At 48.9% G+C, this 21,641-nt stretch overlaps 5 non-coding genes across 5 annotated transcripts; 2 read left to right on the forward strand and 3 right to left on the reverse strand.

The window, feature by feature from the left end:
• Nucleotides 1-8,346: 8,346 nt before the first annotated feature.
• On the reverse strand, nt 8,347-8,418 carry TRNAA-UGC (transfer RNA alanine (anticodon UGC)). Its single transcript has one exon. It is a non-coding gene; the product is annotated as a tRNA-Ala (tRNA).
• A 523-nt stretch (nt 8,419-8,941) lies between these two features.
• TRNAY-GUA (transfer RNA tyrosine (anticodon GUA)) lies at nt 8,942-9,027 on the reverse strand. The gene is given in 2 exon segments: nt 8,942-8,977; nt 8,991-9,027. It is a non-coding gene; the product is annotated as a tRNA-Tyr (tRNA).
• Nucleotides 9,028-11,157: 2,130 nt separating this feature from the next.
• Nucleotides 11,158-11,229, forward strand: TRNAE-UUC (transfer RNA glutamic acid (anticodon UUC)). Its single transcript has one exon. It is a non-coding gene; the product is annotated as a tRNA-Glu (tRNA).
• Nucleotides 11,230-14,135: 2,906 nt separating this feature from the next.
• On the reverse strand, nt 14,136-14,208 carry TRNAA-AGC (transfer RNA alanine (anticodon AGC)). The gene has a single exon. It is a non-coding gene; the product is annotated as a tRNA-Ala (tRNA).
• A 5,156-nt stretch (nt 14,209-19,364) lies between these two features.
• TRNAV-AAC (transfer RNA valine (anticodon AAC)) lies at nt 19,365-19,437 on the forward strand. The gene has a single exon. It is a non-coding gene; the product is annotated as a tRNA-Val (tRNA).
• The last annotated feature ends 2,204 nt before the right edge of the window (nt 19,438-21,641 follow it).

Genomic DNA, 21,641 nt, shown 5'->3' on the forward strand with positions numbered 1-21,641 from the left:
GATTCTATACAAATGTGAGTGAAGTGCTGATAGATGAGTGGGTGCTGGTGTGTGTTTAGGGGTGAGAAAGTGAAGGAGAGGCAAGAATGTGCATTCAGGAGAGAGGGAAAAGACTAAACGGTGCTGAAGAGGAAAGATGGGCTCAAGATATGCAAACTGAGGCGAGGTGGAGAGAAAAGGGAATACATGTCTATCACAGTCAACCAAACAAGGGTGTTTGAGACACTGTAGAGGCCACCAGGGTTGGATTGGGATTAGAAATCAGCAAAAAAAAGTGGCCAACATTTGCATATTGCCTCTCCTCAAAACACTGCTTTGGCGAAGGTTTATAAACACCTGAAAACAAGTGAGGCCACTTCTGCTCCGGCTGTCTGCCCCCGCTCAATATCCACACATTAATTGGCCGGTCCAGCGAGAGAAAGGGAGCAACACCTCTGCCCGTTGATAAAAGTGAGGTAATGGACGCCCATATGCCTCCAGAAAGGCCACTCGGAGCCCCACTGGGCCTCTGGCGACATCTGAACACACCTGACACAGCCCAAATAGCAGCCGGCAGCTGGAACTATGATAGTAGCCCCTCGGCCATTTCCCGAGTGTCCGCCTTACCTATCTGCCCCTGGAGGCCGCAAGACTCAGTAATGCTTAATTCACAGTCTCACAATTTCAGAATTTAAGCATTTTCAATTTTAATTATTAAATAGAAAATCATTGCTGTTACTCATTATCTTAAACGTTTAACAGCCATTGATAAAACCAATAGTCCTGGCTGGTTTTAGCTGTAGAACAATTGTTGTTTTATATATTTTGATACAATAACAGAAGCTCGGGGAGGAGGCAAAATACAGGTTGGGTGGCGCCCTATCCGCAATGGCAGAAATGTACCTCACGTGTTTACACCAGGCTGTTAGCCACTCCCCTTTAAGAGAGCCCCACCTTTTTTATGCCTCTTAGTTGCTTCCCCGTCCCCCTAGCGCCTCGAGACCCTCACATGTATGTAGTGCGCTTTACAAATGTTATGATTGATTGATTGATTAAATCTCGCCTCACCACTCCTTCCTAGTTTATAATGCCGTTCAGGGGAGGAGGAGACCAGGAGCTGGCACTCAATAGAAGGGGCGGAGCCTACCACGCGCAGCAGCAATTGTGGTGCTTTACAATTCAGGAACTACTTTACTCATGTCCCAAAGGGGGGCTTGGGGGAGGGCAGCCGACCCCTGGGAGGTCTCCTCCCCCGGGCGGTTTGGGAGATCAGGGTGGGGGCTTCCCTTCTAGCAGATTCCATTTGGGCTCCTTTTGGGCTGGTTTTTAGTTGTATTGTGCGTTGCCTATAAATGGGCGTGTCTCCGCTTTTCGGGCACCATTTTGGGGTTTGGTGACCTGGTGGCCGGTTTGTGCTTAGATATTTTTGTCAGCATTTTGGTAGTTCGTTATCTTTTCTTGTAGCTATTCTATTTCGATATTATGGCTGGTGAAGATTATCGAGTTTTGGAGGCTATATGCCTGCTTAGCGAGGCGGGTCGTTTGGACCTGGTTATTGGTGACCGGGGTCAGACCGAGCCTCCGCGTCCCCAGCGGGAGGCCTCAGCGAGGGTGTCGGCTGTGGTGGCAGCGTGTTATTCTCCGAAACGCAGGAGGCAGGACGGGGTAAGTGAACGGGGTCGTTCCAGGACTCGGCGGGCGGGTTCTAGGGCCCGTCGGGGGAGTGATTCGGGGTCTTCGGATCCGTCTGTTTCTTTAGATCCCTCGTTGGTTGAAGTGGTTGGGGAAGGTGATTTTCCTTCTGTGTCGGGGGAGGTTTCTACTGTTGGTTTGCGTGAAAGAGCGGCCTCTGCTCCTGTTTTGCGAGGCCGTCGTGCTTCTAGGCAACGTGGTTGCACGCGTCGTTCGGCTTCGGCCTCCGCGGTGGCGGGTACTGACGTCACTGAGGTGGGGGGGGGCGGAGGCCATTTTGAATGTGGTTACTGTGGCGCAGCAGCCGTTACGGAGTGCACCGGTTCAGGAGGTACAGGAGGTGGTCGCTCCTCTGAGCGTTATTCGTCAGCATGTGGTTCAGGTCCCGGTAACGGTTGACGGTGGTTCGGTTGGTGTGTCCATCGCTCGGCCTTTAGTATCAGGTCCTGGGGTGGTCATGTCTGGGAGCTCTGGTGTGCTTGTGCGGTCGGCGGGGAGGGATCAGAGTAGCCCGTTATTGTTTTCCCCCACAGGGTCTAACAGAGGGGAGGCTGTGTCTGTCGGTAGTGGTTCTTTGGGGGAGGGGGAATGGGCTCAGATGGGTTTGGTGGAGGGTTCTGGGCGGACTGAAGGTCCTTTCCTTGGGGGGGAATTGTATGGTACGGATGGTTTTGTTCAGCAGGATGAGTTTGAAGGGGGTTCTTTCTATAGGTTGTCCGGGGATTTTCAGTGTCCGGGTCTGAGAGTGGTTACGGGGCCTGCATCTCGGGGTTCCTTTGGGGATACGAGGGTTCAGGATTTTGCTGCTCAGGGGCCAGCGTCGCAGATTATTCAGGCTATGTTGGATGTTAGTTCGGATGAGGAAGTCTGCCCTCCGTCTCCTCTGCTTTGCGATGCTTTAAAAAGGAAAGGAGCTGGTGGTTCTGGGATTTTAGAGGTGGCTGGTAGGGGGCGAGGTTTTAGTGTTGGTGGTTTGTCTTCTGCTCATAGAGTTGGTTTTAGTAAGGGACCCGGCACACCAGTCCGGCCTTTTTCTTTACAGGTGGGAGCTCGACCTGAGGCAGCAGACTTGGCAGGGCGGCAGGCAGCCCAAGTACGCCGAGGAGAAGTGCGGGTGGAGCCTGGCGCGGCACGTCCCATACCATCGAGGGATCCCGCCGCGGCCATCACACGCAGGTTTACTACGACCTCGATGGCCATAACGAGGGATTTCGACATGGGCGGTGACTCCAGGTCCAGCGCGACCTTCCCAGCCTCGACGGTGGAATCCAACGTTTTACATGGGAGCGGGTTACGCACGACCTCTCTTGTGCCACGTGGTGGTCGTAATGCTGGCTTATCTTTTACAGGGAATCAACAAGTCGTCAGTGGTACTGGCGGGGGAGTGTATAGACGGGTTCAGTCGTCATCCCCGCCAAGGTCAAGCATGAGGGCTGGTAAGGCCCATGGTCGGTCAAAAACAGTGGAGTCAAGACAGACTTCGGTGGTTGTCAATGCCCCTCCCCAGTTAGATGAATCGCTGATTTTAGATTATGATGAGGACAGCCCTGAAGAGGGAGAAGTTCGTGAGATGGTGTCTGGGGGGGGACATGTTAATGTTTCTCATAGTATGTTACAGGAACAGGTGGTACGGAGTCGTGCGGAATCGTCAAGGCCACGAGTGCTCGGCCCCTCGGTGAGGGCTCCTCGGAGGGCGGACGACGGTGCACAGACAGAGTGGAGGACGGAAGCCAGTCAACCGCCTCTTTTACGCCCAGGTGAGACTGTGGTTCATGCCGTGCGGCCAAATATGGTTTCTATTGGGGTTGGTGTAGATTTAACATCTAAGGAAAACGATGGAAAATTATACAAAGGTCGTGTTGTCAGAGACCAAGGTGTGGGTACGAACGTGGATGAACTCAGTACAGGTGATAAAGTGGATAGTGGCACGTCCACTGTTGGTTTGGGCACTACTAAAAATGTACTTCACAGCAAGGAATTAAAAATTAAAAAGTTGCCGTATATGGGTGTTACGAAGCCTTTGGGGGCTCATTTGATGCTCAGTACAAAGGAAAGGATATGGAACGGTGAGTATGTGGAACTGTTAAAATTGCTACACAGGGAGGTTCGTGCTAAAGAGGGTTCCAAGGAGGAGGAGTTTGAATTGGCTAAACGCCCTAAGGTACCTTTGACTATTGAAAATTGGACGGCGGCCTTTTTAATTTATGCCAGCGTCTACTGCGAAAAGTTCCCGGAGCGCTGCGTGTCATTATTTAAGTACATGGATGTTATCCGTAAGGCTCAGCTGACTAGGAATGATTACGCTTGGGCCCAATATGATGAGGAATTTAGGGCGCGTATGGCTTGGGATCCCGAGGCAAAATGGGGAGAGTTGGACACTGACCTTTGGCAGCACACTATGGGTTCGTCTGCCTCTGGTAAAACGGTTTTTACAGCCAGTGGTCTTCCTTTAGTCTATCGTCCCTTTCAGTCCCGTCCCACCCGGGGAGGGGTGGGGGCCAACTCTAACACCCAGTCGCCTACCGGCACGTGTTGGGATTTTAACAGAGGGACTTGTAACAGAGAGTTCTGTAAATTCCGTCACGAATGTTCACAATGTGGTAGGAAGAACCATCCGCTATCCCGTTGCTGGGGTCCTAGGACTTCCGGGGGTCCCCAGGTTTCCCAACAGAGTTCAGGAACTTTCGTGGCACCACAGCAACCTCCAGCTCCCAGGGGAGGGAAGTCTTCATCCGGTGCTGGGCCCAAAGGCTCGTACACCGGTTAATGTTGATCGTTTGGCTGCCGCTTTGCGGGAGTATGAGCCCGCCGAGCTGCGGTCGGTTTTGTTATTGGGTTTCCAGGTCGGTTTTCGTTTGGGGTATGAAGGACCGCGTTTAAGACGTTGGTCCAAAAATTTGAGGTCGGCAGGCGAACACCCTGCCATTGTACAGTCAAAGTTGGACAAGGAAGTGAGTGAGGGTAGGATGGCGGGCCCGTTTGATGATTGGCCTCTGGCGAACCTAATTGTATCCCCTATTGGTGTGGTCCCCAAGAAGGAGCCTGGTCAGTTCCGGCTCATTCAACATCTATCATGGCCTGAAGGTGAGTCTGTAAATGATTTCATTGACAACGAAGCTGCATCGGTATCTTATTCTTCTGTGGATGTGGCTATGCAACTGGTTGTCACGGCAGGCCCTGATGCTCTGATGGCAAAATGCGATATCAAATCCGCATTTCGACTGCTTCCAGTCCATCCTGAAGACTGGTGTCTTCTGGGCATCCATTTTCTTGGAAAATGGTACGTGGACAAGGCCTTGCCAATGGGTTGTTCCGTGTCCTGTGCGTTGTTTGAAACTTTCAGTACGTTTCTACAATGGTGGTTTACTAAACAGAGCGGACATGAACTGGTCACACATTATTTGGACGATTTCTTCTTTGTGGGTACTGCAAATTCGCTGATCTGCCAAGCTGCTCTCACATCGTTTCAATCCTTGATGAGTTATTTAGGTGTACCATTGGCTCCTGAAAAGACCATGAGTCCTTGCGCGACCATGTCTTTTTTGGGGATCGAACTTGACTCGCACTTGATGCAAGCTCGTCTTCCATTGGACAAAAAACAGAAAATGCTTGATCTGGTTGGAATTATGTTGAAGAAAGAGAAAGTGTTTGTGAAGGAGATACAAGTTCTGCTGGGTCACCTCAACTTTGCCTGTAGGGTGGTCAGGGCGGGTAGGACTTTCTGTAGGAGGTTAGGCAGAGCTTTGTCTGGTCATTCCCTTCCACATCATCGGGTGAGGCTGTCTGCGGGGGTCAAGGAGGACTTACGTATGTGGGTCTTCTTTTTACATTCCTTCAACGGTGTGCCTTTATGTCGGGAGGTGGATTGGTGCTGGGATGTACAGATATTCTCGGATGCTGCCGGAAGTGAAGGTTTTGGTCTTTACTGGCAGGGAAGGTGGTGTGCTCAACAGTGGCCGGAACAATGGAAGACTGGTGGCAGAAGTATTGCCTTTCTGGAACTCTTCCCTGTAGTTGTGGCCGTTACTTTGTGGGGTACGGATTTGGCCCACAAGAAGGTTCTTTTCCGCATCGACAATATGGCTGTGGTGCAAGTAATTAACAAACAGTCGGCCAGGGATCCCCAGGTTTTGAAGCTCCTTAGAGTGTTTGTTTGGGATGTCTGAAATATGATATCTGTTTTCGGGCCCTGCATGTTCCTGGCGTGGACAATGACATTGCGGATGCTTTGTCTCGTTCACAGTGGGAGAGATTCCGTGGGCTTGCTTTGGAGGCAGACGAGGAGCCGACGCCCATGCCGGACCACCTGTGGACGGTAGGCAACACCGGGTCTTTCAATTGGTTTTAGGTTCTTTGGCTCCCTCCACGAGAACAGCGTACGAGTTGGCCTGGACGGAATTTTTGGAGTCAGGGGCGTGTTGGAGGGAGCTGGATTGGCAACGATCTGAAGATGTGGTTCAGTTTATTTTATGTATGATGGACAGGAATTTATCTAGAATTACTATTTCTGGCAAACTAGCTGGTATTTCCTTTGTGGGTAAGCTTTTGTGGGGTTATTCTCCGTCGGCTGGGGAGTTGGGTAGGAGGATGTTGGAAGGGTGGTCTAGGGAGAGGGGTTCTGTGCGTTCTTTGCGATCCCCTTTGTCGTGGCAAAAGCTGTTTCAAGTTATTTCTGTGCTTCCGGTTGTTTGTTCTGATAGAGTGGAAGCTTGTTTGTTCGCTACTTTGATGGTGTGGATGTTCTTTGGCGCTTTTCGTGTGGCTGAATTGCTGGGCACCAAATCCTCTCCTGGCCTTTTGTGGGGAGATGTTCAGCTGTCAATCAGGGGAGTCCATGTTTGGCTCTCTCATTCTAAAACTGATCAGAGAAGTGTGGGGAGAGGGGTTTGGTTGGACGCTGTATCCCCACCGGAAACTTGCCCCCTTCGTTGGGCTCACTGCTGGAGGAAAATGTCGGGTGGGGTGGTGGATCTCCAGGTTTTTCGACACCTCAATGGCTCATGTGTCTCTACTTATCAATTGCGCATGGTACTGCGAAAAGCGCTGCGACATATTGGTTTAGATGGGTCGCTATACGGTACTCATTCTTTTAGAATTGGGGCGGCCACGGAGGCTTTCCACAGGGGTTGGTCGAGGGAAGAGATCATGGGCTTGGGGCGCTGGACTTCTAATTGCTTTTGGCGCTATGTTAGGAACGAATCTGCTAATGCGCAGGCGTCTTCTTCTGTTTACCATGTCTGATTCTGTTTTCTATTTCAGGTTCTGTGGCTGGTCCTCGGGCTGCTTTACTCACAGTATGGATCGTGGGCCATTCCTTCGTGAAAAGGGCTCAAGTGCAAGCTCGTCAAAGTTATTTTAGTTCATCCTTGGGTTTTAATGATCGTTTATTCAATGTGGTTTGGAAAGGAAAAGGGGGCATGTTATGGAAGGAACTGATCCCTGCACTTAATTCTTGGTTAGTAAGGGGGGTTTGCCCGGATGTGTTGGTGATTCACTTAGGAGAGAATGATTTGGGTTCTGTAAAAGGGGTTGTTCTGCTTCGGGCGATCAAAAAAGATCTGGCTTTATTGCACAAACAGTGGTCGGGGTGCCACGTGTTGTGGACAGAATTGGTGCCGCGGAGGGTTTGGAGGAATGCGGTGAAGCCAAAGGCGGCGGACAAATCTCAGAGGAAGGTGAATTTGGAGGTTTCCATGTTCTGCAGGGACCTGGGTTTTGGTCGTATAGTTCATGGTGACATCAAATATGATGCGGTGGAATTTTTCAGGGGTGACGGAGTACATTTGTCCCAAATGGGTATGGATTTATATCTGCTGGAGTTGCGGGAGGTTTTGTCTCGATGTCTGACCGTGCAACAGTTTGTCGGTGAATAATGGGGCGTTGTTTTTCAGGTATTGGCTTGCTCTCTCGTTTCGGGCTTTCCCCCCCCCCCCCCCTCCCTGTTTTAAGTTGCTGTGGGGGGCAGAAAGGTGGGGCTCTCTCCTAATCAGTCTTTCCCCCCACGGCTTTCTGGATGGCGGTTTGCTATGTTATTGTCAGTTTTGGGCCAGGTTTGGACCCGTTGGTTGTAAAGTAGGACCTTGTTGGGGGATGTTTCATACTGATTGAGGTGGTGTTCGGAGATTATGGGTCGGGGGATATGATCAGTTGGTTTATAATCGGGGATGTGATATTTTGTATTAGATAAAGGTGATGTTATAATGTTATTTGGGGTTTGTATGGTTTTATGTGTTTGGGTATATACGGGTGGGGGCGGGTGTGATGGAGGGTGTGGGGTGGGGGCGGGGGCGGGGTTTGGGGTTTGAAATAAAGAGAACGAACAAATCATTGGTTGTGGTTTAGATTGTGAGGCGGTTGCCGAGTTTGTGTATTTGTAAATGTGCACCTGTTCCAATAAAGCGGCCTTTTTCACACTTCAATGGTTGTTGGGTCTGCTCACTCTCCCCCACCCCTCTCTCCCAAACATGAGCAGTGTGGGCCTAATCTAGTCAATTCCACTTCCTTTCGTTATAAATGATCACATAATAGAAATATTCAAAGCATTGGAGGGGTGTTGTAGGATGTCACTTCTTGCACTTTTCTCTCACAAATACTAAAAGACGGTGTCACATTATCCGGGTGGTGAACATAGAGCTATAAGTATATTTAGTATATTTATTCTGAGGAAAAACTAAGTGGAGATGCCGGGGATTGAACCCGGGGCCTCATACATGCAAAGCATGCGCTCTACCACTGAGCTACATCCCCTGGATGAATGAAGATTCTCCACCGGATGTTATATAGGAGAGCATGATGTACACAGTAGTTTTAGTGTTCTTTTATATGGTTTTCGGTTTACCATGGTTTCACTGCAGTCCTCGCCCAGGGTCACACTGTGTGTCTCTGATGCTCGCGGCGCTGGTTCCCTGCAGCGCTTCTGTCCGCGCTGTCCCTTCCCTGCCATCCATGCAGTGCCGTGCTGCACACTCCGGCCAGTCCAGGCTTTGCAGACACCCCTCTCCACACTGGGGTGTCGGGGCCGCTGTCAGTCGTGTTAGAGGAAAAGCTACAGGTCCCCGTTACTCCTGCGGTGTCAGCGCCCCCTCTCCCTCCCCTCTCCTGCCCGTCTGCGCCCGCCCTCCTCTGAGTCCCACATCCGGCCCGGAAAGGAAAGTGAAACAGCCACAGACACGTTACCGGGAGACTCGTGAGAAACGATTGGTTCTCCCATGGTGATGATCATTTTACCTTATAAGAAACATGGAAAAAGAAAAAAAAATGTGAAAAAAAGTCCTTCGAGCCGGATTTGAACCAGCGACCTAAGGATGTCAGCTTGGCCTCTACAGTCCTCCGCTCTACCAACTGAGCTATCGAAGGGACTGAAAGCCCAGGTCTGTCTTCCCGTTTTTTATCTCATTCCAGTACAGATGTTTTTGCCATTTTGGACTCCTTTATTTTTGGACCTGCACATAGTGTTCACTGAGAGCTGCAGAGAAGTGTTCGTCTGTTTCTAGGCGCTATCAGTACCAGCAGTTACTGCTGCACATTTATAAAGCTTGGCAAGGTCTGCATGAAATTGGGTAGATAGACTTATGCAACTGAAATGCTTACGGCGTCGTATGTTTGTAAATTTATAAATGGAAATAAATGATCCCTCCTGAAATGGTGATATCTCTGCGCCATTAACCCTACCGGGGATGGAGTGAGGACCGCTGGCTGGTGGTCCCACTGAAGCACGGACATTGGGGCATAGTACGTAGAAGTGCGTTAGAAAACGCACAACGCACATTCCCATATCGCCGGATTTTTTCACTGTGATAGCGCGCAATTATCAATGCGCATCACGTAGGCGAAATGAAATCCGGTGATAATCGGCGATATGACACATTAGCGCATGAAAACAAACGTTGTTTTCATGCGCTAATGTGTGCATTGATAATATGGGGGGGGGAATCAGCGTTATGATCCACACCCCCATGTCAACAATGAAATGAAATGAAAGCAGGATTTATAGAGCGCATGGCTGCCCTTGAGCGTCCCAGCGCTAGAGACAAGGTAGAAGGACAGGAGGAGAGTTAGGGGAAGAGCCAGGTCTTCAGAAGCTTACGGAACGTGAGAAGGTTGGGTTCTGCGCGCAGAGGGGGGGAAAGAGAGTTCCATAACTTGGGGGAGATATAAGAGAAACGGCGACCCCCTGATCGAGCCCTTTTAATCCTAGGTACGTGTGCCAAGTGGAATGGGAAGAGCGCAGGTTTCTTGGGGTTTCATGATGTCTAATCAGATGTTTTCGAATGGGGGGGCCCTTATCATGAAGGATCTTATGAGTCGTGCAGAGCGTTTTAAAATAGTCCTGTTCCTGCACAGGGAGCCAGTGTAGTGATCTCAGGGAAGGTTTTGCAGAGCTCCTACGGTTGGTGCCTGTTAAGAGCCTAGCTGCAGAATTTTGTACGCCCTGTAGTTTGGCAATTACTTTTTTGGGGGCGCCGAGATAAAGAGCATTGCCGTAGTCGAGTCTAGATAATAATAGGCTCTGAATGACGAGCTCCCTAGTGTCTTGAGGAAGAAGGGGGAGGATTTTGCGAGTGGTCCTGAGAATGCCGTAGCATGCACCTGACTGATCCTTCTTATTTCTCTGCTCCTTGACACCAGCACATATTTTGATTTATACCTTGTTTACATTTGACATGAATAAACATGCAAACATTTGTACTTCAGAATGTTTACCCTGCCCTCCCATTACAGTCGTTTCTTATCCTACCCGATTTTTAAAAAAGCTTTTACATTCTTGTCTTTTAAATTGAAATGATGTCAGAAAGGGACAACACTGAAGGAAATGCCTAAAAATGTGTGTTTATTGTTTTTAACCTCAGATGTTTACTTTTGTAAACACAGACTGCAGAGGCTACGCCCCCGCTCTCCCAGAATGCTGTGCGGGATTATTCGGGGTCTGCTCCTGTCAAGGCTGCTGATGTCCCATTGCTGCTCCAGGGCCCTGTGGCTGTGAGTGCTGTGGCGGTGCTGCCCCCTGGCGGTCACCCTGAGCATCTGAAGATACCTGGGAAGAAGCCAGGGTGCACCTGAGCTGAGCTCGTCCTCCCTCCTCTGCGTGAACCAATCGAGTGTCAGGACTGGGGGCGGTGCTGATAGTAGGGGGAGAGGGGGTGTGGCTGGAGCCCTCTGGAGGGAGCCTGGGGCCTCTGACAGGTGCAGTGGGTGGATCAAGGAAGCAGGTGGACGGTAACAGGAGAGGGGTCTGTGGGGCCCTGCTGTCCTCAGCTCCTGGGCTCAGTGTCTCGAGAAGGTCCAGGGTTGTGAATGATGAGACATGAGCAGGTTCTGGCACAAATCATGACCCCTCATTCCTTCTGGTTTGTCAGGGGTGGGGGGCTCTGTGACCCCATTGATGGTCAGACCCTAAGGGTGGCAGTGTGACTTCAAGAATACAGATGGGAGTCTAAAAGGACAGACACCTCTCACAGAAACTGAGTTGTTCGATGGGAAGCAGCCTCCCATATGGTCTAGCGGTTAGGATTCCTGGTTTTCACCCAGGCGGCCCGGGTTCGACTCCCGGTATGGGAAGTACAGTTTTTTGCTGTTGCAACATTATAAAAGTATTTTATTCCATCCAAACCAAAATGGCTCTGGAAGTCCTAATAACTCTCACATCCTTCTCTTCGCTGCCATCAGTCTAAAGCCCTTTGTGGTTTACCCGACCCCTCGGCTCCTGTTCCCCCCCCCCCCCCTTACTGCACAGCTGCTGTAGTATTAAAGAACTGGAGTGAAAAAAGCCGCAGATCGATACTATGAAGGGCTGTTCGATGTTTGCCTTTTATCACACAACAAAGAGTACAGATTATATAAATAGCGCGTGGCATAAAACGAAGGCACCCGTTTCCTGTGCTCTCACCGTGTGAAATGCTCGTTTCTTTCCTGCTCCGCCCGTGCTATGGAAGAGGCGCTTTTAGAGTCTGTGTTGTGACATTAATAACCCGCTGTGTGGTTTATAGGCGATGAGGATTTAGGAAGTTCCTGTTTTCTTTCCTCTGTGGGGGCAGCTCCTGTGTCGCCGTTTCTCGGCACTACATCAACTTTAAGAGTAAGTTACAGCACTGCCCCAAAGGACAGTTTGAAGCATCAATGTGTTGTTTTCCATGTGTTGGTTAAATCAAAGTTTTGTGTACGGTGTTTTAAGGATTTAATTGACAAATAGACTTTTTTAATTAGACATTTAACATACACTGTTGACCAATAGAAAGTCAGCACTTAAGGGAAAGGTGACATGAATGTATCTATGTGGTTCCATGGTGTAATGGTTAGCACTCTGGACTCTGAATCCAGCGATCCTAGTTCAAATCTCGGTGGGACCTGAGGTACTTTTATTTTTCACTTCATTTGTTTTATATTATTCTAGGTATTGAGCAGGGCACCATTTGTATTTATTATTTGCTTCCAATTATTCTGGGTCTAGAGTAGTGGGGCATTTGTATCCTGAACATACCCCCTCCCTTCCTGTTTTCATTCTCCTCCTGGTCTCTGTGGACATCCATACATTCTCTTTAGGCGGTGCTGGGCAACACAGGTGTTTTATCATTCCTGTGCCTGTGTGGACACCTTTCTCCTGTGGCTGCACAACAGTCACACGCACAGTGTGGATCTGACTCCAGCGCCCTTCACACCGGATAATTTACAAGGAGACACACAGACGGGACAGCAGGGTGTAAAAGAAAGGCTTAAATAAAGTGTAAACGGATACAAATTAAAAAAGCTTTTTGTTTTATTTCTGCACTTTATTGGTAACTACACAACATATGAAGGGAGATGACAATTCCACCAGAACTGTTGGGCAAAAAAATGAAATATAATCTTTGTGTTGCCTAAAGCGATCTAATGGCAGTGGGCCGAGTTTACGCTAACAGCAACAACAAAAAATCAAACATTGGCATAGCCAATAGGTCTCGCCTACGGGACCTTAAAAGTGTTTTGCCATGCAACAGTTGATGTTGTACCAAATATATTGTGCTGCATAACTAAATATCCCAAAAGCGAGACCTATTGGCTATGCCAATGCTTGTTTAAGATGTGTGCCCTTACAGTACCTTGTTCCATCTGCTGTAGATTGAAGTCGTGGTGAGGCCCCGTGACTTGAGACCCATGCCCTTGTTAAAGGCACTCAGTGCCTGCTCTCCCCATGACAGGACACGGGCCACTCACCTCCATACACACAACAGGGGAGCACGTGTCTCCACTCACCTCCACTCACCTCCATACACACAACAGAGGAGCAGGTGTCTCCACTCACCTCCATACACACAACAGGGGAGCAGGTGACTCCACTCACCTCCATGCACGCAACAGGGGAGCAGGTGTCTCCACTCACTTCCATACACACAACAGGGGAGCAGTTGTCTCCACTCACCTCGATACACACAACAGGGGCGCACGTGTCTCCACTCACCTCCATACACACAACAGGGTAGCAGGTGTCTCCACTCACCTCCATACACACAACAGGGGAGCAGGTGTCTCCACTCACCTCCATACACACAACAGGTGTGCAGATGTATCCACTCACCTCCATACACATAACAGGGAAGCACGTGTCTCCACTCACCTCCATACACACAACAGGGGTGCACATGTCTCCACTCACCTCCATACACACCACAGGGGAGCAGGTGTCTCCACTCACCTCCATACACACACCAGGGGCGCACATGTCTCCACTCACCTCCATACACACAACAGGGGCGCAGCTGCCTCCACTCACCTCCATACACACAACAGGGGCGCACATGTCTCCACTCACCTCCATACACACACCAGGGGCGCACATGTCTCCACTCACCTCCATACACACTACAGGGGAGCAGGTTTCTCCACTCACCTCCATACACACACCAGGGGCGCACATGTCTCCACTCACCTCATACACACCACAGGGGAGCAGGTGTCTCCACTCACCTCCATACACACAACAGGGGAGCAGGTGTCTACACTCACCTCCATACACACCACAGGGGAGCAGGTGTCTCCACTCACCTCCATACACACAACAGGGGAGCAGGTGTCTCCACTCACCTCCATACACACCACAGGGGCGCACATGTCTCCACTCACCTCCATACACACCACAGGGGTGCAGGTGTCTCGGGGGATCATAAGGAGACGTCTTGTCCCCCCATCATTTAACAGAGGTGGGCAGCAGCTGCAGTCCCTGGGGGCCAGACTGTTAGTTTTGGCAAATTTAACGTATAAAATTGCACGAGAAGTTTCTTATTTTAATAATAGCAACTAAATGAGCACTATCATATAAAACTCTCGGAAGAACCAATATATGCAATTAAATGAGTAAAAGCGCACTTAATCCCATAACACTCTTTGAAACACCAATAAATGCAATTAAATGAGTAAAAGCGCACCCCATAACCCCATAACACTCTCTGAAAAAGCAATTAAATGCAATAAATGAGTAAAAGGCATGGAGCTGGAGAATGCGGGCATCGATCCCGCTACCTCTCGCATGCTAAGCGAGCGCTCTACCATCTGAGCTAATTCCCCTCCCGCATGGGACGCGGGAGGTAGCGAGATTAGTGCCCGCATTCTTCGCGCCTGTTCTTTTTCATTTTAAATTATATTTTCCTTCCTGAAAGTAGCCACTGGACAGAGGTTTGCTCTGTGATTCCCAGTTGATCAATCTGTTGACATTGACGCGTCTGACACAGTTCGCGCATGTCGTGTGCTCGTGCATGGCGTGTGCTCGTGCATGTCTTGTGCTCGTGCATGATGTGCGCTCGTGCATGTCGTGTGCTCGTGCATGGGTAGGGTGACCAACTGGCATTGGTGCAAATTCAGGACGGTGAGAGTAAAAATTCAAGACAAAGGTTCGAAATTCAGGACACAAATTCAGGACAGGAGGTGAAAATTCAGGACAAAACTTCAGGACAATTGGATACGTTTTACAGACACATCAGAGGTCGCGCAATAGTATAGAAGTAAGCCCAGCCATATCCAAGCATATTCAACAATTTGCAAACCTATCCATCATGCATCCTTCCATCTATCATTTCACTCATCCATCCCTCCATCCACCCTTTCACTCATCCATCCATTATCCATCCATCCATGCTTTCACCCTATCCATCTGTACATTCATCCATCCACTCTTCCACCCATCCATCCATTCACTCATCCATCCAGCCATTTACCCTTTCACCCATCCAGCCATCCTTTCACTTACTCATCCATCCACTCACCCTTCCACCCATTCACCCTTTTAGTCATCCATCCATCCTCCCTTTCTCTCTCCATCAACCCTTTCACTTAGCCATCCTTCCTTCCATCCATCCACCGACTCATCCATCTACTAATCCACTCATGAATCCATCCATTGACCCTATCACTCATCCATCCTTTCTCTCATCCATTTATCCTTTCACTCCTTCACTTATCTATTTATCCTTTTGTCCATCTACCCTCCCTTTCACTCACTCATCCATCCGTGCATCCACCCTTTCACTCATTCGTCCATCCATTCACCCTTGCATTTATCAATTCATCAACCCATCCATCATGTCACTCATCCATCCACCCACTCACTCATCATCCACCTTTTCACTCATCCATGCTTTCACTCACCCATCCACCCTTTTACCCATCCAGCTACCCTTCCACCCATACATCCAGCTATTTCCCTTTTCTCTCTTCCCTCCTTCCACTCACTCATCAATCCATCCATCCTCTCTCATTATCCATCTATTCAATCTTTCATTCATCCATTCACCCTTTCACTAATTCATCCAGCCATCCACCCATCCCTTCACTTACTCACTCGCCCACCTTTTCATATTAATTTTGAGCTGAGCCTTTTTGACATGAGGCCCCTCAAGAACTTCACCTGCGCTGCATGAGCCATTCCAGGACCGGGATAGAAGCCACCCAGGGCAGAGACAGGATCCACCACAGGGGGGGACAGGAGCCATCACAGGTGATGGGGGGGGGGGGGGTTGGGGGAAGCCATCACTGGGGCGGGGAAGGAGCCATCACAGGAGGGGGAACAGGATCCACCAGGGTGGGAATGCAGTATTCTAGTATAATCTTGGTCTCTTCCAGGGTGGGGTAGGGCTCTTTCCAAAATGTTAGTTTTGCCATCCCCCACTGTGATGTACAGTACTTACAGGAGATACTCCAGGAGACTGATTGTCCTCCATACTTTGTTAATCAGTGTGGGTGCGATTGTGCCATTTCTTTATTTTATTACATTAAGACTGCATGTTTGAAGAACCGAGGTTTGTTCACAATGTAGTGACAATATTTAATTAAGCTCTGTGAAGAGAACCAGTGCTGCGCCGTCGTGTAATCAGGGCCGGTGCTAGGATGTTTGGGGCCCTGGGCAGTAAGGAAATGTGTGAAGCCCTCCTAAATCGCAGAGACATGGCGCATTCAGGGCTGTTTGCATCTGAATAGATGCCCCTGCTCCTGAAGCTGCAGCCCCTCCCTCTCAGTCACCTTCAAGCACCTCTTAACGGGTCATCAAGGGCTGAAGGTGTGAGGGTTGCCATCCTGCTGTGCCTCTCCAATGCTGCTGGTTTCTGAGCTTTGGAACAGAGTCAAGAAGGGAGGTGGGTGGAAGCTGTGCCGGCTGTAGGGTAGTGCGACCGGTGCCTGGGGTTAAAATTACGGACAAATGGCGTCCGTTAAAGAATCCTTCACGGACAACGGACAGACGGCCGAAATTACGGACTATCCCTGAAATTTATGGACGGTTGGTCACCCTATGCATGGGTTCAATGTAGACCCCAGCCCCATGCCCTAGTTACGTCATAGGAGTTTGGCATTCATCGAAGTGACTCTGTTGTGCCCACGAGTGGCAGAACGGGTGGTCTTCGCCGCACATCACATTTACTTCCAGTTTACCTCACTTGTCTGCAGTGCACTTTAAACTCGCCTCTGCGGGGTGTTGCTTTTTAAGGGTTTTCTGTGCACAATACGGCAGGGCCGCGTTTTATTAATATTTCTATAAATTGTCAGAACTGGCAAAATCTGAGATAATCTCATTTGAATCCTTGAACCCGCTGCTATAGAGGCGTCTGGCGCATAAGGCTGGCGCATGTCGTTTCCTGTCATAGGGGCGTTCATTGAGCGTTCTGCTGTAATCAACCCCATGCACCAATTATGTAATAACAGTTGGGCAGTCATCACACTGAGGGGCTTATTATCAAGGAGAGGAAAAGCCCCCCAGTGTGACTTTTACTCTCCTTGTAAATATCACCACTTCACGTGCAGCACTGTGCGTGGAAGGGGCGTTCCATGGGTGCTGCTATGGGTGTCCCCACGCAACACCCATATCCAGATTTACGAGAATACGCGAATCTGGAGATGCTTGTGAATGCTACGTCACCCTAGAGGTGGCAGAGCGAGGCGCAACGAGGAGAAATGATTTAATTTCTCCTCGTTTTCTCCTCTTTCAATGCGTGCTGCATTCTACAGCACGCGTTGAAAGAGGGAAAACCCTCTTGTGATTGTTTTTGTGCAGGAAGAGGCCGCTTGTTTGTTTGTTTGTGCGCCAGCGCAGGGGAAGCACAGAGATGCGACATATTCTTCTAAATATGTCGCATTACTGTGCTTTCCAAACTAACGCAAAAAACACAGTTGATGGACAGAATGTAGAACAATGTCATACATTCACCCCAGTACAAGGATCTGGGCCTAAATCCATCGTTTTTTTGCACTCCACACCACCCTGGGTTAGACACTGGCTATATGCAAATCAACTCTGACCCTGTGCCTCATGGGAACAGTCCAGTCCGAACTACCAAGCCATGTCTTTCCCACACCGGAATCAAGCATCCAAGGACCGGTTTCTGGCTATCAGCCTTCATCAGCCTGGGTAGCTTGACTCCAGTGGTGTGGAGAGCCTGGGACTCACGTCTGAGCATACCCAGCCCACTCGGGGTGAAAATTGCGCTATATGCAAATCAGCTCTGACCCTGTGCCTCATGGGATCAGTCCAGTCCGAACTACCAAGCCATGTCAGTGACATTGTTACAGAGTTCAGACATTTCATTGAGGCCAGAGTTTGAGGTATCAAATTTCAATATGAGGTATGCCTGTTTTTGAGAGAGGCGTGCATCCGGGTCCACACTGCCACCTCTGATGACAGCAAGCACATTCCATCTTATGTCATTGGCTGAATGTTTGTGTTGTATGAAGTGGGAAACTTGAGGAGCTGTTAGCATCTTATTGTTTATTCTCGATCGGTGTTGGATGATTCGTTGACGAACCTCCTGAGTTGTCTTCCCAATGTACACCTTTTTACAAGGGCATTGAATGGCGTACACTGTGTTTTTGGTTTTGCAATTAGTGTGTTTGTCGTGTTTCCAAAATGTATTGCCATCTGTGAAGAGGGAGCCCTCCATCGTAAGATCACAAACTGTGCAAGTACCACATTTACGGTGCCCCTTAACGGGATTGGACCTGAAGATGGTACTTTGAGTGTCTCTTTTCGCAGGGGGCCGTGTCGAGGTAACCATCTGGCCGATGCTCCGGTTCTTCTTGAGAGCGAACAACGGTACTCCCACATCTGGAAGCACTTCCTCCACCAAGTGCCAACACTTCCTGATGGTTTTTTGGAGTTGGTTGGAAAGGGGGCCAAACGTGGATACACACACCATCCTTTGGGTTGCAGGTCTGGATCTTTTCTCTAAGAGGTGCTCCCTAGGCGTCCATCTTGCCCTTTTCATTGCTGATGTTTTCAGTGACATGCAGTCAGTGAGAGTCTGCTTACCATGGAGCGATCAGTGAAATGTGCATTGAGTGAGAGATCTCTTACTCGTGCATCCCACGGTGATGTGCATTCAGTGAGAGGCGATGCTTGTGCAGCATTGAGTACTGTGCATTCAGTGAGAGATACGATGCGTGTGCAGCATTGAGTACTGTGCATTCAGTGAGAGGCGATGCTTGTGCAGCATTGAGTACTGTGCATTCAGTGAGAGGCGATGCTTGTGCAGCATTGAGTACTGTGCATTCAGTGAGAGGCGATGCTTGTGCAGCATTGAGTAATGTGTATTCAGTGAGGGGCGATGCTTGTGTAGCATTGAGTACTGTGCATTCAGTGAGAGGCGATGCTTGTGCAGCATTGAGTACTGTGCATTCAGTGAGAGGGGATGCTAGTGCAGCATTGAGTACTGTGCATTCAGTGAGGGGCGATGCTTGTGTAGCATTGAGTACTGTGCATTCAGTGAGGGGCGATGCTTGTGTAGCATTGAGTACTGTGCATTCAGTGAGAGGCGATGCTTGTGCAGCATTGAGTACTGTGCATTCAGTGAGAGGGGATGCTAGTGCAGCATTGAGTACTGTGCATTCAGTGAGAGGCGATGCTTGTGCAGCATTGAGTACTGTGCATTCAGTGAGAGGGGATGCTAGTGCAGCATTGAGTGCTGTGCATTCAGTGAGAGGCGATGCTTGTGCAGCATTGAGTACTGTGCATTCAGAGAGAGGCGATGCTTGTGCAGCATTGAGTACTGTGCATTCAGTGAGAGGGGATGCTTGTGAAGCATTGAGTGCTGTGCATTCAGTGAGAGACGATGCTTGTGCAGCCTTGAGTTCATGCATTCAGTGAGAGAACTTTAGAAAAGCTTCCATCTCTGCGTCTCTCCAGCTGCCTCCAGTGCTCTTTGCTCATTGGAGCTAAAGGAGCCATGTGACTCCTCCCATGAGTTTCCGTAGTGTAGTGGTTATCACGTTCGCCTAACACGCGAAAGGTCCCCGGTTCGAGACCGGGCGGAAACACATTTTTTTTCCCTTTGAAAAAGCGACTCACAACAGTTCATTGTTTTATTCTTGTACTTTTCTGATTCAATCTAGGGCTGGAAACGTGAGACCCCAGTGATCGACGCTCTTTCCTTTCCAATGTCCTGATACATTCAGCTGCTTCAAAGACAGACTCGGACTCTTTCTGTCCCTTTACAGACAGACAGCAGGACAGCCGCTGCCATCCGTCACTCACAGGCAGGAGTGTCAACGAAAAGCGGGCAGACAGTCGTTGTAACTAAGGATAATAAAATATAAACTGCTGTCAAAGCTCGACGCGGCCCCCTCCCCTTGCAGCACTGGCAGGACGGGTGGTTTGGTGTAAATTAGAAGTTTGCTTGAATCAGAGGGCTTTGGAGTTCGTTTCCAATCACTGAGACCATAAATGCATTAAATGCAGAATTTTAGACGTCACTGGCTTCGTGGGCAGAAAACAGTGATTGATTCAAATATAAGTGGAAACTTCTATAACAGGTGGAATCGCTACTGGTTTTGAGAAACCCGGATGACAACTGAGGGAAAGTTAGAGCGATCGACAAAAAGAGTAAAAAGCAAAATCATTTCCTATTAAAAACCTCCATTTCAAATCTGCAGAATACCAGAAAAAAAACTTCTTCCGCCCGAATAGGGACTTGAACCCTAGACCCTCAGATTAAAAGTCTGATGCTCTACCGACTGAGCTATCCGGGCTTCATGCGAGCCAAGTCCGCTACCGATGTCCTTGATTGTGTACAGACTAGTCATGTGTCCATGTTATCTCAGGAGCGCTTTCTAGCCTTGGTCCATGTGGGATTTCAAGATCCCTAAACAAACATTGCACACTCCAGCCCCCCTAAAGCCAGCGCCTGGACTCTCACTGTAAGAGTTCCAGGCGCCACCAGTCTGTTTTCATAAACCGGCTCCCATTCTTTTTTTTTTTTTCTGAAAATACTAGGGCCATATTACCAACGTTTAGCGATATTTACCGCTAACGATGCTTAGCAACGACTTTTTTAACGCTAAGCATCGCCGGAAATTATCGCAGAGATAACTTGCTATTAGCAAGGTTTATCTCAGTAGTGATAAAAGGCCTCGCGCTAACTGCCAATTGAGAGATTATCTCTGGAAAACCAACGATAATCTCTCAAAGTTTGGCGTTAGGTTGATAATAGGGGCTCACAAACTTAGCCATGATATCCACCTTCCATAGGATATCATGGCTAAGTCAGGAAAATACCAGGGGGCATATTATCAAGGGGGTTTATCTCCGCTTTTTTGGCTTTAAAAGCCAAGAAAGCGGAGATAAAATTATCTCCCTATTACCTAGCTGTCGCTAACACCAGTTAGCGACAGATAGTAGAAGATAGCGACCATCTTGGGCCCCGCTTTGCATGTCAGTGATATTTATCACTAATGACATGCAAAGTGGGCGTGCCAAGATGTTAGCGACTGGAAACAGTCCCTAACATCGCTATCTCCTATTACCAACTTTTGGAGATATTCGCGCTAAGCGCGAATATCTCCAAAAGCTAACACCTGCCCTGAGCAGTTCTTAGCCATGTTATCCAATGGGAGGTGGATAACATGGCTAAGAGCATTTACTCGATAATGCACGAATATCGCTGACTTTTCAGCGATATTAATGCATTGCGGCCGTTTTTTATCGCGTTTGCGATAAACCTTGCTAATAGCAAGGTTTATCTGCGATAAAAATCGCCGATGTGCGGCGATAATTTTTGTCTCTAAACAAGTTAGAGACAAAAATGATCGCTAGTTGTTGGTAATATGCCCCCTGGTGTAAAAAAAGCAGTGCTAACCGCGGTTAGTGCTGCTTTTTTTTATCACTAACAGGGTTAGCGAAATCCTTGATAATAGGAGAAATGTCGCTAAATAACATTTCTCCTATTATTTTTCTCTGGAACGCCCCCTTTGCATCTCATTAGAGATGCAAGGGGAAGCGTAGAGAAAAAGGGTGCTAACATGCGAATTTGCGTGTTAGCACCCTGTTGCTAATAGGGAGATAATTTTATCTCCTCTTTCTTGGGTTTTAAAGCCAAAAAAGCGGAGATAAATCCCTTGATAATATGCCCCTAGATTTTATTTGTAGATCACCGTCACATAAAATACAAAAACCCATTGCAAACAAGCTGTTATGAACATTAGACATTGTCTTTGTGTTATCTGTTTTTGCCAGGAGAATTAGT

The sequence above is a fragment of the Lissotriton vulgaris genome, chromosome 1_1 (assembly GCF_964263255.1).
Source record: "Lissotriton vulgaris chromosome 1_1, aLisVul1.2, whole genome shotgun sequence".
NCBI classification, from domain to species: Eukaryota; Metazoa; Chordata; class Amphibia; order Caudata; family Salamandridae; genus Lissotriton; species Lissotriton vulgaris.